This window comes from Myxine glutinosa, chromosome 10, assembly GCF_964187855.1.
Source record: "Myxine glutinosa chromosome 10, kmMyxGlut1.1, whole genome shotgun sequence".
Lineage (NCBI taxonomy): Eukaryota > Metazoa > Chordata > Myxini > Myxiniformes > Myxinidae > Myxine > Myxine glutinosa.
This window is the reverse complement of record NC_136270.1, coordinates 15,997,423-16,017,427: the sequence shown is the minus strand read 5'-3', so window position 1 is coordinate 16,017,427 and position 20,005 is coordinate 15,997,423. Positions and strand designations below refer to the sequence as shown.

Here is a 20,005-nt window from a genome sequence, read left to right as displayed (position 1 = left end):
CTTACCCCCTTCCCATGAACGTTGATCCGTCATTCTGCATACAGAAGACCAGGGGGGGCAGTTTATAGCTGCGTCAGGATTCGAACCCCGGCTATACAGCTCAGAGGTGAGTGTGTATAACCTTTAAGGTATCCGGCTAGCCCGAGATTGCCAGAACAAGTGAAGAATCTTTGTCATAAATTATTTTATTGGTCATCGTGCAGTCTCGTTTTTGTTTGTCTTGGTGTCCATTTTAGTAAATATATTTTGTCACCAGTTGCTTACTACTTGGCCTTATTGGACCCGTGGTATTGTGGTATGATTTACGGTCTTGGTTTAGTTCTTGTTTTCAGGAACAGTCCAATATCCTTGATGTATGTATTCCTTATTGATTGTTTCTTTGTGGTAATCTCAATCCCAACCTCTCCCACCTCCCTTTTTCCTCCTCTTCTTCTTGCCTGCCTCCTTCCGTCCTCACCACCAAATTTCCTTTTCTCCTTCCAACCCATCATCTTTATTTAAAAGAATAAATTCAGTCATTCGATATTCGAATTCGAATAAATTTCGAATAATAAATAAATAAATAAATTCGAAATTCGAATTCGAAAAATTCGAAATAAATAAATAATAAATAAATTCGAATTCGAATAAATTCAGACGTTTTGGTCCAGCCAGGTTGACGTCCCCTCTTGTCGAAACATCAGACCCTCTGTGAGTTTTTGTTCCCCAACAATACCTCCAGGTCGATGTGCTTGATGCACATTTGGTTTTCCAATCAACACGATGCCCCTTTTGTTTATTTTTATATACATCACTGTACCTTCACATCGATTACAAGGACAGGGGTAGAAAATGGACAAACAATTAGAATTCATGGGATTTGAACTTGGGTTCCCTGCTTTATTAACACGGAACGCAAACGGGCCAACGCAATTTCTTGAATTTGAATTTAAATGAGCATTTTGTAGGTATTGTGGTTATAATTTCCATTTGGGTATTTTTAATTGGGTTCATTGAGGGTTCCGTTTAGATCAGAGAGAGCTGTGCTTTGGGGTTTTGTTTACGATTGCCCATTGTAATGATCTTGGGATTTGCCTGTGTCTTGTTGACCAATTATTTTCTATTGTTTTGGACTTGATGGTTCATTAGTCCCGGATCTTCATCGATGTTGGAGTGTGGTAGTATTTTATAAATGTTCTCTCCATTAGTATTCAAAGGTTTTGTCTTGTTTATATTTTTCGTTGAAAAAGTCCACAACATCTATTTACCTCCGCCACAGAAGGTGGATGGAGGTTACATTTTCGCCCCTGTCTGTTTGTCTGTCTGTCTGACAGTTTGTCTGTGAACAGGATATCTCAAAAAGTTGTGGACGGATTAGGACGAAATGTCGTGGAGAGTTTGGGTATGTGACAAAGACGAAATGATTAGGTTTTGGTGAAGATCCGGATCTGAGACTGATCTGAGAATTTTAAATTGATTCAGAGAGAGAGAGAAAGAGAAAGAGAAAGAGAAAGAGAAAGAGAAAGATAAAGAGAGAGAGAGAGAGAGAGAGAGACTTTTGAAGCTCTTTTATTATAAAGGTAAGAAAACCATACAAGTCATGCAAATAATAAAGTCACCACAATTCAAAACATGTGCAGCCAAACAACAACAATAAAAACACCAAGCACTAAAATAAAAAACTTAACAAACCATTGTCAAGTTTACAAACTCCACCCTTTACACACCATTTTTCCACAAAGGTTTGTAAATCATCTTTCATTTGGCAAAAAGAAAATTCCAAGCGCAACCTTGCCATGACTAGAGCCTTAAACACAATTACCACATCACATAAAATATCAGCATTTGCCAGGAGCTTTGCTTTTCTTGTTTTGTAGATTGCTAATTTTCCAATAGAAATTAAGAAATTAACAAGAGCAGTCTCAGAGCGTTTTTTATAACTAAGTGGTGTTCCAAAGATAAAAACACGTGTAGAAAAAGAAAAGGTCATGCGATTTAAAAAAGTTCATAAAAACCCAAAGAAGGGAGAGAGTCTTGCACAATCTACGTAAGCATGGAAAAGGTCTTCAGAAATCATACAAAAGGGGCATTCCACTGAATTATCCTCATTAAAACGATGTAATAAAACATTGGAGGGCAACACCATATGGGCGAGTCTCCAAGCAATATCACCAGTCCTTTTAACAATCGGTGAAACATACATTGCAGACCATTGCGGATGGGAGGGAGACCCAGAAGGCAGTTTCTCTTTCCATCGAGCCCCAAAAGAAATTGGCTGTAACGAGGGAAACCGAACTGAGATACACAAACGATACAGTCTCTTTTTATCCTTGCTGGAAAGTGGCGATGAGGATAGCAAGATAGATGTTGTGGTGCTATCAGCCGGCAGGCTAGAGCTAGCACAGATCTGTGGTGGTGTATGGTGGTCACCAATGTTGGCGGTTGAGCTCAGGCCCAGGTGCCTAAAAACACACAAGATTTCCTGTAGGACCTTGGCTACGCTCCTCAAAGATCTGATGCCAGTTCTGACTTGAAGATGTCCTGCGGAGAACCAACTGTTCCTGTTACAGTCACGAAGGTCCCGAGTCGTTTTCACGCCAGCACTCACAAAACGTTGCACAAAGGCACGTGAGCGAGGAATAGCAGGAAAGAGGGCATTGTAGAAAAGGGGTTCCCGGAGGAACCTTTCACTGTTGTATGTCTCCATTTGGCGAGTTATTGAAATGGACCGCCAGACGTTCAAGACATCTTGGTAAAAGTCAGGGAGCAGCGAAGCATCGACATGTTGCAGCTCCATGAAAAAGAGTTCACAATTGTACCCAAGTATGCCGGCTTGTTTTAGTATACAGTTTGCAGTAGATTTCCAGGGCAAGGCCTCCAGAAATATAAAACGACGAGCTGTAGAGACTCGGAAGGCCATCACCCGACAAAGAATGTCCACAAGCCCATGACCTCCTTCTGCCAGTGGGAGGCAAATAGTCTCTGGCTTTAGCCAGAGAGAGAGAGAGAGAGAGAGAGAGAGAGAGAGAGAGAGAGAGATAGAGATAGAGAGAAAGAAAGAAAGAAAGAGAAAGAAGAAGAAGATATATAGCACGATATCTCAAAGTTGTGGACAGGTTAGGTGTGTGATAAGGAAGAATTGATTCAATTTTGGTAAAGATTCGAATCCAGATCTGGATCAGATATATTTAATAAATGATTCTTCACCATTGAGTGAGACAGCTAAAACCAATATATTGCACGATGTCTCAAAAAGTTGTGGACGGATTCGGACCAAACTTGGTGGACATGTTGGGTGCGTGACAATGACGAATCAATTAACTTTTGGTAAAGATCCAAATCCGGATCTGGATACGCGAATTAAAACTTTAAAAAAAAATAGATTCTTTGCCATTGAGTGATGGGGCCAAAAATTATACATAGCATGATATTTCAAAGAGTTGTAGACGGATTATGACAAAACTTAGTAGATAAGTTGGTTAGGCGAAGAGAACAAGTGATTAGATTTTGGTTCAGGCCTAGATCCAAATCCGGCCCATCAGTGGGATACAAAACTTAAACTGTTCTACTACTACTACTACTACAACTACTACTACTACTACTACTACTACTACTACTACTACTACTACTACTACTACTACTACTACTACTACTACTACTACTACCATTACTGTACTTCTCCAACTACTACTACTACTATTACTGTCACTGCACTACTACTACTTGTTTAATAGACCCAATCATTTCAACATAATGGAGTCTAGGCCGTGTGCCGCAGGTGGAAAAAGCAGCTAGAAATCAGTTTTTGTTCCATGTCTGAGGTACAACTTGAAATTTCGCATATGTATAGACAACTATATGGTGGACTCTGGGTAAAAAGTTATCCATGAAATACCCGTACAACGCTGTGGGGTGTTGAAGTTTGCTCCCAGGGCCTAAAACGCTGCTTTTTGTCAATTCGGCAATTTTTAAGGACTCATGCCTCCAATACCACGAATACATCGGCTATTGTACTTGGTGAACTTGAAGACTGGATAACATACTTTAAAAATTCAAAATCCTAAGGTTGTCCTTGCTTTATTAAAATAATTGTCATGACTGAAACACAGTGATTTTTAATAAATAACCGCAAAACACCCTCGTTTTCGATACATCAAAGATTCCTAACTAATCAAGGTAGAGAAAGAATTATGCAAACATCAAAACACCCACTGTGAATGTCTGTTAAATGAAGTAACGAGGTCTTGTTATCAATAATGGTTCTGCTGTAGTTATTACCCTGCGCTCGCGAAGCGAAAGGCAGGGTTAAGCATTCGGGTCCGTCCGTACGTATGTGCGTGTCTGCATTTTAAAAATTCATTTTCTCGGCAACCGATGGTCCGATTGACATGGAATTTTCACGATAGGAGGGACTCCTCCTGTAGAATATTTTAGTGAATATTATGACGTCACAGGTCATGTGGTACTGGCGCAATCTTGGAAAAAACAAAAAAACTTTGCACCTCTACATCTCAAAAACCGCTGCACATAAATAATTGGGACAGGTCTCATTGCAAAGAACTCTCCATGCGGAATAACATACGTGAATGATGACGTCATAGGTGCCGCCGTTATGACATCATAATTCGACAAGTAAAAAACTTTAACCGATCAGGAGGAAATTTCTTGAGCATCTTCTCGGTATAAATTGATGCAGAAATAAAAAATAAAATAACGTCGTAGGTCTCGTGGTTCGGACGCCATATTGTTTTGAGTGAAAATCCACTAAAATCCAAATTTCTTCTAAACAACTGAACAGATCGAGACCAAACTTTGCATGCAGAATCGCATACCGATGTCGAACAAAAAAGTCAGCGAGAATGACGTCATGCGTCACATGGTTTCACAGTTATGACGTTTTTAAGCATAAACCTTTAAAACCAAGCTCCTCCCTTATTTGTGATCCTATCGAGGGGAAACTTTACAGATGTGTTCAGCATATCAGTCTACTAAAAGGAAGAAGTAATGAAGTGCAACATGTGTGCAAAATGTCAAGATGATTGAATGTAAGGTCTGGAAGCTAGAAGTTGTTATTGTTTGAAGAAGAAGAGTCTTCCAGAGTGGGCATGGAATTAATTATCACACTGCAAATGACGAGCAGGCAAAGTACGGAGCGACCTCACGGGGTCATTTTGACCTCAAATAAAATTCTGATTTCAGATTTGTCAATCGCTGAGGTATATTAACACATGACCAAAACAGATTTGGCGAAATTCCGACGATTTTTGACTAAAATATAACATTTGTGTCTGCATTTCAGTAAAGTAAAGTGTGTGCCGTGTCAGCATTTTAAAAATTGAAACGTGGCTCATTGTAAATAACTCCATATGGGGAATAGGTGTTGTTAATGATGACGTCATTGGTTCCATAATTACGACATAATTCGACAGGGACAACGCTTAGTCTAATCAGTTTGAAATGTATTGAGCATGATCTATGCAACAATTATTTTGAGAATATAAATTTATGATGTCATCACTCACGTGGTCTGGCAGCCATATTGGATCAAAGAAAAAGAAACGTTCAAAAATAAAAGAGTTGGCTCACACCAAGTTGACTGCGCAGGGTAAGTATTCTATAAATACTGTTATGTCGGGAGGGTAAAGCAATATCTAGAGTCAGGAAGATCTGAATAGGTAACATGCTTCGTCTGTCGCGATAAGGAATCTGCCCCGTAATAAGTTCTGTGTGTTTAGTCCGGTTTGTCGGTTAAGGAGTAGACCTGTGAACATACCAATATGTTTGTGTGCTAGGTAGTTGTAGGGATTAAAGATAACAGCCTTGTGTGTCACACCTGGTAATCAAACCTTTGTCCCTTATGGCAATGCACGCCAACATAAACACTTAGATAGGCCCTTAGTGCAACATTAAATAATTCCCTTTCCCTTACCACAACGACTTTGGAAGACGGGCAGGAAGCCAGATTGGGCCACCGCCGATGGGGGCTGCCACTAGCTGCACCACCCGTTCGCATAGCAACATCGAGTGGGAGGGGCTGTGACCACGCCACAGGGAGGCCTGTGATTGGTTGGCACGGAAGGCGCGAACCTCAGCCAATCAGCGCCGGAGGCACGAGGATGCAACTGAGGAGGAGGGGATTAATTGGAGGAAAGATACTGGAAAGTTTGGAAAACGATGAGAAGCTTCGGTCTGGCGTCACCGGGCGAAGTGATATAAGGGGGGCGCTGCACCGATTCGGGAGCTTTTTCTCAGAGACGACATTGAAGCTAGCTCTCTTCACCCGGTTCATGCTTGACTTGGATCCTTCTCTTCCCTTGTGGCTTGGATCGTGCTTCGCGCTGCGCTTGGCTTGGATTCCTGTTGGCTCTGTTACTCTCCTCGACGCTATTCTCTCCTCCTGCAATCTCTCCGTTCCTGTCTCTTTGTGTCTCGTGTTGGAGATTGACCTTGTGTGGAGCTCGCTAGCCTGCGTTGGATGCGTGGTGCTTTTGGTGCGTTGGACACGTGATGCTTTTGGATTGGTGCTCGGAGGCAGATGGAGAGAGCCGCGTGGGACGAGGACGGACAAGACTACAGACGATATAAGGCTGCACTCACACCCCGCATTTACATGTACACGACGTTTTCTTTTATTAATTCATTTTCCCTTGTTCGTTTCTGAAGTCGGTGTGTGGGATCCCAATTTAGAAATTAGATTTATCGTCACGGTTCCCTGTCCCGATCCCGATTGCAAATAAGCCCTTGTATTATTTTCCATTCGCTGCAAATCTTGTGTCCGTTTGAGTTCGTTCCCCTTCCACAGTTACACGCTTTTACCGCTTCTTCCTCTTCCCTTCTTCTTCCTGCGCTACATAAGTTAAATCCGTGTTTGATCGTCGCCTCCAGTAGATCCGTTTGGTCCATCCGCGGTCCCTGGTGTTAACCGGAGGGATTCGCGTGACAATACCATGTAGTTGAGTTATGGAACACTTCAGCAGACCTGTGGGAGGGTCGCAGCTCACAGAGCGTTTCCAAATCCTTAATCTATAAACTACGATCGATTACGATGGAAACTGCAGAAACTACAACGGCACTCAGTAGAAAGTGTACCTCCACCTGGTTGGCCATATCACTCGATGGTGAAGAATCACTTAAAAAATTCTTCACCAAATCCAGATCTTCACCAAAATTGAATCGATTCTTCCTTGTCACAGACATAACCTGTCCAACAAGTTTCGTCCAAATCCATCTACAACTTTTTGAGATATTTTGTCCACAAACGGACAGACAAACAGACAGACAAGACAGACAGGGGTGAAAACATAACCTCCATCCACCTTTGAGGGCGGAGGTAATAACAATTTTTAAAAAGCCGCATAGCAGATGTGTGATTATTATTATACAGCACTTACATTTCTGCCTGCCATGCTGGACGGCTGTTTATTAGTCCCCATTGGACTTAGTCCGAAACGGGGGCTTATGGATTTGGTCTCGTCTGTGCGACCGCACCCATATCTCAGGGATCTATGGACCGATTTTGTTCATACTTGGCAGAAACACAATACGTGACGGCATACACATTTTGTTTCACGATGCGATCAAAGATGGCCTACTGGCGGCCATTTTAGTTGTAAAAAAACCCCCAATGTTGAACACGTCCTCAACCATATCTCGGACATGCATTTGCCGATGTTGTTCAAACTTGGCACACAGATAATGAATTATGGCTTACATACGCACGTCATTTTCTTTCGAGATCAGATCCAAGATGGCCGACTAGCGGCCATTTTGTTACTTAATCGTGTCCCCATACATTTCTCGGACAGGCACAGACTGATTTTCTTCAAACTTGGCACAAAGACAATATACAGTCACGTGAAAAAGTAAGTACACCCCATGTAAAGTTTTGACTTTTTCAACATATTCAACATACAGCTATTTGATCTTCATTTAAACAATATTGATAGATAAAGGTGATATAATATAACAAATATCATGAAACATTTACATTTTGTAGTCCATTGTATCATTTAAATAAACATAAATGCAAATTTCGCATGTGGAAAAAGTAAGTACACCCCATGAAATGTTTTTAAAATCTTTTTAACATATGTGGACATATCAATATTTGATCTTCATTTAAACAGTATCTATAGATAAAGGTGATCTAATTGAACAAAAAACAATGTAAAAATTTATTTTGCAATAATTTATTCAACAAAAAATAGTTGCACAGCATGCACAATTGCATGCACAGCTCGTTTCAAATCCCCCCACAACATGGGATTTAGATCCGGGCTTTGACTTGGCCATTCCAGAACCCTCCATGTCTTTCTTTTCAGCCATTCCTTGGTGGATTTACTGGTATATTTCGGGTCATTGTCATGTTGCAAGGTCCACCTTCGGTTGAGCTTCAACTTTCCGACAGATGGCCTTACATCATCCTCAAGCACCCTCTGGTACAATGAAGAATTCATAGTGGATTCTATGATGGTGAGCTGCCCAGGCCCTGATGCAGCAAAGCTGCCCCAAACCATAATATTTCCACCACCATCCTTTACAGTTGGTATCAGGTTCTTGTGGTCAAATGCTGTCTTTGGTTTTCGCCAAACATGTCTTCTGGTACTGTGGCCAAATAGCTCTACCTTTGACTCATCTGTCCAGTGCACATTGTTCCAGAAGTGCTGGTCTTTGCCTCGGTGTTCATTGGCAAACTTTAGTCTTGCCCTGATGTTCTTTCTGGACAGCAAAGGTTTCCTCCTGGCACACCTCCCATGTAGATCAAATTTGTACAGCCTCTTTCTAATGGTAGACTCGTGCACTTTGACATCAACAGTGGCAAGAGCTACCCGTAGGTCCCGTGATGACATTCTGGGGTTCTTAGAGACTTCTTTCAGCATCTTGCGGTCTGCTCTCGGTGTGAACTTGCTGGGGCTGCCTGGCCTGAACAAATTGGCAGTTGTTTGGAATCTTCTCCACCTGTAGATGATCTTCCGGACAGTCGAATGATTGATTTCAAATTGTTTGGAGATCTTTTTAAATCTCTTCCCAGACTCGTATGCATCTTTAACCTTCTTTCTGAAGGCCTCAGAGAGCTCTTTTGATCTAGGCATGGTGACGCCGCACACTTCAACAACAAAGAGCAAACCAAACGAAATGTCTGAGGTTTAAATAAGACAGGTTCCTCCAAGATCCTCTCTAACGATGTTCTAATCATTTGCACCTGAACTGGTGCACCTGATTCTAATTTTAGGTATTTGAAGTAGTGATACATGTGGGGGTGTACTTACTTTTTCCACATTCAAAATTTGCATTTATGTTTATTTAAATTATACAATGGACTACAAAATGTAAATGTTTCATGATATTTGTTATATTATTTCACCTTTATCTATCAATATTGTTGAAATGAAGATCAAATTGCTGTATATTGAAATATGTTGAAAAAGTCAAAACTTTACATGGGGTGTACTTACTTTTTCACATGATTGTATGAGTTATGAGTATACATATGCAGAAGATTTTGTTTTTTCATCCGACCAAAGTTGGCCGACTGACAGCCTTTAACTCCGTACAGCAAAATTACTAAAACCACGGGTGGGGGCTATATGATATTTTATGTCTTTTTGGGCTTGTTTCATATTTCCTTCAGGCTCTATTTAAAAGGCATGGATTTTTTATTCAAATCAAAGTCACAATAGTAACGGTTGGTGAATGTAGCCACCAATACTTATGTATAAACATGAAACCGCAACAATATGTGACTACGTGTATGAAAAAACGTCTATAAACAACATGGTGGCCTCTTTTCAACCAGCGCCAGAGGGAACGTATCTGATAGGCTGGTAGCATAAGTTCCCCCTTGAACGAACGATGGATGGAGCCTGGATTTAGAGACCGGCTCCTTCTATAGTATGGATTAGCAAATAAACTGCACACGTTTACAGATTTTTTGCTGAAATGTCTATGCTTTTCCCCTTGTACATGTACACGGTCACAATCTTAATTCAAACCCAGACTATTTGACTCAGAGGAGAGTGTGCATATCTCTAGGCCATCCTCCCGTTAAAGAAAGTACAGCAAGGTAAATTAACTTCCACACTCGCAACTATATTCGACAACAAAGCAACAAGGTGTGAAAGATCCCCCACAGGACAATACAGACCACATCTATCTATAATTCCATTAATCTCTGTGTGTATGTGTGTATGTGTGTTTGTATGTGTGTATGTGTGTATGTTTGTCTGTGACCGCTGTTTCTCGACAACTACCGGTCCGATATACTTGAAACTTGCCAGGTATATTGCTGGGGACCCGAGGATGTGCCTTTTTAAGGTTTGAAATTAATCGGACAAGTAGTTACCGAGCTATGGCGATTTCTTTACCAAACACCGCAAGCCGTTCGCTTTGGACCAAACCATTTCATGTAAATAGAGGGGGGGGTTCTGTGGTCGTTGCGAATGGACCAAACCATTCATGTAAATAGAGGGGGGGGGGGGGGTTCTGTGGTCGTTACTGCCACGTGGTTTCAAAGTTTTTTTTTGTTGTTGTTGTTTGCACGCATGTTTTTTTGCACCCACACCCATCACTGGTTCATCACTGGGCACGCCCTAGGATGTTTACACACACACACCCCTACACAAATTTTTTTTTTTTTTTTTTTTGGCAAGGAACGGGCACCCACGTACCCGTGGGCACGTCCTAGCTTATATATAGTACGGGCATGCCCTAGTACTCTTAACTTACAATGTGCATCCACTTTGAATCTCAGAGGGCGGTGGTTCAATTCCAACCAAAGCCGAGTCATATCAAAGACTATCACAATGGTACGTGCTGCTTTCTTGCTCGACTCTCCACATTTGGTGGAGAGAGCATGTCCAGTCCCCTTGGGGAGGGAGATTTCTCCTGAAAAGGTGCCCCGTTGAGTGTAGAGGGGAAAAACTCTACTAATAGTACTAGATGGTGCCGCCACACACCAGTGTGTTCCAGAAAGTAAATTTTTCCAAGCTTAACAGCCTTGCTTCTCTGATATCAAGTTCTGGGTTGTCTGCTGTCTCGTTCTGCATCTTAGTGCATGATTTGTGTGTGCAACAAATCTTCCACGAGCCTTAGAGAACTCATTTTGAAAAAAAAGAAAATAAAAGAACCGCCTTTAGAGGCCATCTTTTTCCCGCAGAGCAGGGGTCAGCCTTTTTATTTGGGCACCGTGGTCACCTTTTTGAAGCAATGTTTTACGGCCGGATGCTCTTCCTGCCACCAACCCTGTTAGTTGCCAGCAATGTTTTACGGCCGGATGCTCTTCCTGCCACCAACCCTGTTAGTTGCCTCTTGCGACACACAGGGAATTACCAGTGAACTGGTACTCAATTTCCAGACCCCTGAAGAATGACAGGCTGAGTCAACCCCCCTGGCGTTAATTCAGCGATTGACCGGGATTCAAACCCAGGATCCAGGATCCCAAGCCGGCACCCTAACCGCTAATCCAACACCAGGCTTCTAATTATGGAAGAAAAAAAAACGTGGTGATATTGTGAACAGCTCTGTCTGTCAGTCAAGCTATCATCTCCTAAACGATTGTGCAGATATTCATCAAACTTGGTAGTTATGATCGCCACATGGCAAGAAGGTGCAGGGAAAAAAAAGTTCTCTACTTGTTATCCAACTTGTTCTGTCTTCTTCTATCTCATATTCTGTAACTATTCTGTCCTCTTGCACAGAGTGGAGTCTTCTTCTCTTCACATTCAAACTCCAACTATTATGCTATCACTTGTACTTCTCTTATTCAACTGCTACCACATCCCTGGGCTGCCCTTTTATAATCTGCTTGTGAGTTGGAGGCTCGCACCACCTGCCATGATATGTTAATGTGACATACAAAAATACTACCCACAAATTCCGTGGTAGCCAAACCAGACTCGTACAGCTTGGGGAAGTTAGATAGCAAAGTTTGGATTGGGCAGTGGTTATAATCATAAAAGGAGAGGGTAGACACGTAAACATGGGTTTAATATGGTACACCATGCAACAGAGCAACACTGACTAATTGATTGGTACATATGTGGCCTCATCCACAAAGCTACAAACGCCCACCCCTCCAACAGGAAGCTTGGGAACCTGGTGACATTTTCTATAACATTTGTACATTAACGGTTCACCCCTCTTGAAAAAAATTAATAAACTAGATAGTATTCATAGAATACTTACTCTGCGCAGACAACTTGTAGCGAGCTAACTCTTCTGTTTTTGAACTTTTTTTTTCTTTGATCCAATATGGCTGCCAGACCACGTGAGCGATGACATCATAAATTCATATTCTCTAAATAATTGTTGCATAGATCATGCTCAATACATTTCAAACTGATCAGACTAAGCGTTGTCCCTGTCGAATTATGGCACCAATGACGTCATCGTTCACAACACCTATTCCCCATATGGAGTTCTTCACAATGAGCCATGTTTCAATTTTTTCCACTGGCAACGGTACCCGCCCTATGGGTGGGGCTACAATTGGGAGGCGCAAATGAAAAGGCAAAATATCAGAAATTAAAGGCTTTTTTTATTTTAAACATTTTACCGGTTTAGCTGAAACGGTACCCACCCAGAAAAACGTACCAGAGAAAACAAATCGTTTTGGCAATGGCCTCTCCAATATTGTACCCGTTTGTGACGTTTGTCACATTGTCTCCAGTACCCGTTTGTGACGATGTTTTCATTGTGACGAAAATATTCGAATTGCACGAATATGTGAATTGTGATTGTGTTTCATTATGATGTTTTCACTTTTCATTGTTTCATGTGTGATGTTTGTGTTCACGGTAGTGTTTGATGTGACGGTGTGAACGTATTTTCGTAATGTTTTTAGTTTTTATTTTCTTAATCGTTTAATGAACGTTTAATGTTTAATGAACGTTTAATGAGCGTAGGAATGCAGTATGTATGAATGAATGAATGTTATGAATGAATGTTATGAATGAATGTTATGAATAATGGAATGCAGTGAGGCGTCGAGCAACGGTACCCGCCCTATGGGCGGGGCTTCAATTGGGAGGCCCAAATGAAAAGGCTAAATATCAGAAATTGAAGGCTTTAAAAAAAAAAACTTTTAAACGATTTATATAAACATCCGTTAAATCTCGATCGGTGCAGCTGTGCAGCGATCGGTTCAGCCGTTTGTGCGGCACCCGGGAAAATAACGTCATGCGGGAGCAAGTATCAGCAGGATGTGGCATTGTGGGAGTCCACGTTTCTGATCCTCCTTCATGCCGAAGTAGCCCACCCACTTCTCCAAGCATTCCGCTCTTCAGATCCGCCATGACAGATTTAAGCTTGATACTGAAGACGCGTGCAGTTAGTCCTCCCGATGTCGTATGTACTCCCGATACGTGTTTCCTTCATTGTAAAAACTTCCAAATCAACAGTTAAAAGGATTTTGAGCCAATAGCTGTTACGGCCTTGGCAAGATCGATGGAGACATCGATGGTTTTTGAGATAGAGGTGCAACATTTTTCGGTTTTTCCAAGATGGCGCCTGTACCACATGACCTATGACGTCATGATTATCATTAAAATATTCTGCATGAGGAGCCGCTCCTCTGGTGAAAATTTCGTGCCCATCATGCCAACATTTGCTGAGAAAAAAAATTCACAATGATCGGATACGTGTTGTACTTGTCGAATTATGACATAATAAAGAAGGCACACAAGACATCATCATTAACATATCTTATTCCCCAAGGGGAGTACTTGACAATGAGCCATGTTTAAAAAATTTTCCATGGAGAGGTTTCGGAGATATAGAGGTGCAACGTTTTAAGATTTTTTCCAAGATGGCGTCTGTACCACTTGACCTATGACGTTATAATTATCATTGAATAATTCTACAGGAGCAGCGGCTCATATTCTGAAAATTTCGTGTCCATCGGACTAACAGTTGCAGAGGAATTTTTGTTTTATTCATACTGATCAGATCAAGCGTTGTATTTGTCGAATTATGACGTCATAATATAGGCACCAATGACATCACCATCAACATATCTTATTCCACATGATGAGTACTTGACAATGAGCCATGTTTCAATTTTTTCCATTGAGCAGTTTGGGAAGTATAGAGGTGTAACTTTTTTCCAAGCTGGCGTCCGCACTACGTGACATATGACTTCATAATTATGAATACAAAAATTATACAGACGGAGGAGCTCCTTTGCTAAAATTTCGTGTCAATCGGACCAACAGTTGCTGAGAAAATGAATTTTTAAAATGCAGACACGTACGGTACACAGCACACGTACGGCACACGGCACACGTACGGCACACGGAACACGGCACACGTACGGCACACGGAACACGTACAGCACACGGAACACGGCACACGTACGGCACACGGCACACGTACGGCACATAGCACAGGTACGGCACACAGCACACGGCACACGTATAGCACACGGCACACGGCACACGTACGGCACATGGCACACGTACGGCACACGGCACACGTACAGCACACGTCACACGTACAGCACACGTCACATGTACGCTTGAATGCTTAACCCCGCTTTTCGCTTCGCCAGCACAGTGTAATAAATAAACAACGGGGGCGGGGGAGGGGGGATTCCATCAAACTGCCTGTCAGTGACGCTATCTTCTCCAAAACAGTTGTGCAGATGTTCATCAAATTTGGTAGTTATGATTGCCACATGGCAAGAAGGTTCGAGAGTCGCATCATTTTGGACCCGCCCCCTCGGGCGGGATCAAAAGGAGAAATACAGCGTAGAACCAGTCAATGTGGGGTTCATGGTGCCGAGAACCACGTCAATGTGGGGTTCATGGCGATGAGCACCACGTCAATGTGGGGTTCATGGTGACGAGAACCAGTCAATGTGGGGTTCATGGCGACGAGCATCACGTCAATGTGGGGTTCATGGTGACGAGAACCAGTCAATGTGGGGTTCATGGTGACGAGAACCACGTCAATGTGGGGTTCATGGTGACGAGAACCACGTCAATGTAGGGTTCATGGTGCCGAGAACCAATCAATGTGGGCTTCATGGTGCAAAGAACCTCGCCAATGTGGGGTTCATGGTGCAGAGAACCACGTCAATGTGCGGTTCATGGTGCCGAGAACCACGTCAATGTGGGGTTCATGGTGATGAGAACCACGTCAATGCGGGGTTCATGGTGCCGAGAACCACGTCAATGTGGGGTTCATGGTGCAGAGAACCAGTCAATGTGGGGTTCATAGTGATGAGAACCACGTCAATGCGGGGTTCATGGTGATGAGAACCACGTCAATGTGGGGCTCATGGTGCAGAGAACCAGTCAATGTGGGGTTCATGGTGATGAGAACCACGTCAATGTGGGGTTCATGGTGCCGAGAACCACGTCAATGTGGAGTTCATGGTGCAGAGAACCAGTCAATGTGGGGTTCATGGTGATGAGAACCACGTCAATGCGGGGTTCATGGTGATGAGAACCACGTCAATGTGGGGTTCATGGTGCAGAGAACCAGTCAATGTGGGGTTCATGGTGATGAGAACCACGTCAATGTGGGGTTCATGGTGATGAGAACCACGTCAATGCGGGGTTCATGGTGATGAGAACCACATCAATGTGGGGTTCATGGTGATGAGAACCACGTCAATGTGGGGTTCATGGTGATGAGAACCACGTCAATGTGGGGTTCATGGTGATGAGAACCACGTCAATGTGGGGTTCATGGTGATGAGAACCACGTCAATGTGGGGTTCATGGTGATGAGAACCACGTCAATGCGAGGTTCATGGTGCCGAGAACCACATCAATGTGGGGTTCATGGTGCAGAGAACCAGTCAATGTGGGGTTCATGGTGATGAGAACCACGTCAATGCGGGGTTCATGGTGATGAGAACCACGTCAATGTGGGGTTCATGGTGCAGATAACCAGTCAATGTGGGGTTCATGGTGATGAGAACCACGTCAATGTGGGGTTCATGGTGATGAGAACCACGTCAATGCGGGGTTCATGGTGATGAGAACCACGTCAATGTGGGGTTCATGGTGCAGAGAACCAGTCAATGTGGGGTTCATGGTGCCGAGAACCACGTCAATGTGTGGTTCATGGTACCGAGAACCACGTCAATGTGGGGTTCATGGTGCCGAGAACCACGTCAATGTGGGGTTCATGGTGCAGAGAATCAGTCAATGTGGGGTTCATGGTGCAGAGAACCAGTCAATGTGGGGTTCATGGTGCAGAGAACCAGTCAATGTGGAGTTCATGGTGGAGAGAAACAGTCAATGTGGGGTTCATGGTGCAGAGAACCATGTCAATGTGGGGTTCATGGTGCAGAGAACCAGTCAATGTGGGGTTCATGGTGCTGAGAACCAGTCAATGTGGGGTTCATGGTGCAGAGAACCGGTCAATGTTGGGTTCATGGTGCAGAGAACCACGTCAATGTGGGGTTCATGGTGCTGAGAACCAATCAATGTGGGGTTCATGGTGCAGAGAACCAATCAATGTGGGGTTCATGGTGCAGAGAACCAGTCAATGTGGGGTTCATGGTGCTGAGAACCAGTCAATGTGGCGTTCATGGTGACGAGATTCTGAGCACCTCCATGAGGTTTCATTTTTATGAATGTTTGGGGGGGGGGGGCAAGAGGAGGGGAGGGGGGAGAGGTAAGGCCCATGGGAAGGATGAGGGAAATCCTGTCTATACTCCAGGTCTCTACTACTACACGAGCCTGGGAGGGGGCGGACCGTTCACAACCTCACATGGAAACCGAACAGGACAACAAGAGACAACGAGGTCGTGACCGTTCACTACCCGAATCAAGTGATTGAATTGCCCGCTTTATATACCGGAGAGGCGGACCTCGTCGAGGACATGCCCGACTGATCCAGCCCAACGTTTGTGCTTTCTTTCCCTCTCTGTACCGTCTCCATCCCTCCGTTCAGCGTCACATCGAGCTCACTCGAGTTTCTCTCATTGCGGATTTCTTTGAGTAATTGTCCAAAAGGAAATATTCGAATAACTTTCCTTTAATCATCTTCAAACAACCTCAAAAGTTGTTAAAATCACAACTCAAATCAGCCATTTAACACTTCGAAGGTATTCTGACCTCGTTCCTTCCGCTCGATCAAACCACCTCTGTTTACATATAATATTTACTTCTTTTAAATGACGACACAACTCACAGTTAAGCAATTAATTTAATTGGACGTTTATAACTTTCACTAGTTAATCGATTTCGATTCATTACAAACACAACTGAGCGAGGGGCGTGGCTTAATGATGTCAACGCAGTCAGCGAGGGGCGTGGCTTTGCCGTTTCCAGGCAGTCTACGCGTCCTTAGCAACAACCAAGCTTTGGAACATCATGTATTTGCCATTAGCAATAAGCTTGGTATCGCTTGTCAAGCTAGCCGTTCCTTATAAACCGTTTCTTTGGAGATCTTGCTTTAGTGTTTAAAATCAGGGGAGCCACTTGGCGAGCGCTTTTCAAGCTTGTTACCCTGCGCTCGCGAAGCGAAATGCAGGGTTAAGCATTCGAGTCCGACCGTACGTCGTACATGGGTACGTCGTACGTGCGTGTCTGCATTTTTAAAATTCATTTTCTCGGCAACCAATGGTCCGATTGACATGAAATTTTCACCATAGGATGGACTCCTCCGATAGAATATTTTAGTGAATATTATGACGTCACAGGTCACGTGGTATGGGCGCAATCTTGGAAAAAACAAAAAAAATTGCACCTCTACATCTCAAAAACAGCTGCACATAAATAATTGGGACAGGTCTCATTGCAAAGAACTCTCCATGTGGAATAACATACGTGAATGATGACGTCATAGGTGCCGCTGTTATGACGTCATAATTCGACAAGTAAAAAACTTTAACCGACCAGGAGGAAATTTCTTGAGCATCTTCTCGGTATAAATTGATGCAGAAATAAAAATTAAAATAACGTCGTAGGTCTCGTGGTTCGGACGCCATATTGTTTTGAGTGAAAACCCACTAAAATCCAATTTTCTTCTGAACAACTGAACAGATCGAGGCCAAACTTTGCATGCAGAATCGCATACCCATGACGAACAAAAAAGTCAGCGAGAATGACGTCATGCATCACATGGTTTTGGAGTTATGACGTTTTAAAGCATAAACATTTAAAATCAAGCTCCTCCCTTATTTGTGATCCTACCGAGGGGAAACTTCACAGATGTGTTCAGCATATCAGTCTACTACAAACACCTTTTGGAATTTGCGATAGGTCATGTGGTTTAGCAGATATAAATAATGAAACGAAAATATAATTTTTTTTATAACTCTTGAACCGCTTCATTAATCGATGTGAAACTTTATATTATAGGAGTGGTAATGAAGTGTAATATGTGTGCAAAATGTCAAGATGATTGGATGTACGGTCTGGAAGCTAGAAGTTGTTATTGCATGAAGAAGAAGAGTCTTCTAGAGTGGACATGGAATTAATTATCACACTGCAAATGACGAGCAGGCAAAGTACGGAGCGACCTCACGGGGTCATTTTGACCTCAAATAAAATTCTGATTTTAGATTTGTCAATCGCTGAGGTATATTAACACACGGCCAAAACAGATTTGGTGAAATTCCGACGATGTTTGACGAAAATATAACATTTGTGTCTGCATTTCAGTAAAGTAAAGTGTGTGCCGTCTCAGCATTTCAAAAATTGAAACGTGGCTCATTGTAAATAACTCCATATGGGGAATAGGTGTTGTTAATGATGACGTCATTGGTGTCATAATTACGACGTCATAATTCGACAGGGACAACGCTTAGTCTAATCAGTTTGAAATTTATTGAGCATGATCTATGCAACAATTATTTAGAGAATATAAATTGATGATGTCATCGCTCACGTGGTCTGGCAGCCATATTGGATCAAAAAATAAGAAACGTTCAAAAATAGAAGAGTTGGCTCACATCAAGTTGACTGCGCAGGGTAAGTAATCTATGAATACCATCTAGTTGTAATCATGTACTTCAGTAAATAAGGATTTGTGGAGTGACATTTGGCATTTTCGGCCTTTTCCATGCACCCATTGCTTCAAGGCTCGGCAAGTCAGACACTCTAAACTGCAGTTTTTGAGAGTTATCAGAACAGCGTTTTCAAAGAGGAAGAAACAATGTCGACCGTCAATTATGGAGGTAATAATCATGCCTCGAGTATTGTGATTTATCCAAAGTATCATTATCTGTGTCATTTTGATGTACTATTGGGTCCGTTGGACCACATTTTCATTGGTCCTCACCTTGTAGCATACCTGCCTGATGTACTCGTGGAGTGGAAGGGTGGGGAGGGGGGAGCGGGAGCCACCTCCTGAAACCCACAAATGGAGATAACAACCAACGATTCACACACACACACACACACACACACACACACACACACACGTCGTCCATCCGATTAATATTAGATATTCACGGTACTTATGCCACCAAATCTGCAAAGGTACGAATATCTTGTTTCTTAACAGATGATATGTGCATGGCACACAGATGGTCCGAATTTTGACGCCTTTTCTACAGACATCGTCGCAATTCACCCACTCCATGGAGGACGCCATTGCTGGATAAATCTAGTGCTTGTTGTGATAATACTGGCTGATGATTGGCTAGGCAGTCAATACTACTACGCCGCGCGACCAACTCACTGCCCCGCCAGCGGGTACGCCATAAGAAAATATTGCTAATTATTAACAGACACCACTTGGTGTTGGACAAAGTTCATGATGCGAACTTTTTATATTGATGAGAAAATATATTTCTGTAATTTATTCAAGCGAAGATAAGTTGCACCCTTTTCATGGAATGAAACTGAACGAAAGTTTAGAACTGCTCATGGCCTAGTTGGCCGGTGAATTTTTGGCCCAAGTCTTTCACTTACTGGCTGGCCAACCTTGAAATAAGGGAATTTTGTCTGGAAATTTGAAATAAGGAAAATTTTGAAGGTGTCAGGAATTTTGAATTTGTTTGATAATTCGCCTACTCGCCTGCAAAAGACACATTGGGATATTTAACGTCCATCAATGACCAGTC

General features: G+C 42.7%; 1 protein-coding gene across 1 annotated transcript in view; it reads left to right on the top strand.

The window, feature by feature from the left end:
• Window positions 1-20,005, top strand: part of LOC137434176 (semaphorin-6D) — a 512,865-nt gene that overhangs the window by 107,272 nt on the left and 385,588 nt on the right. The gene's annotated exons all lie outside the window — the stretch shown is intronic.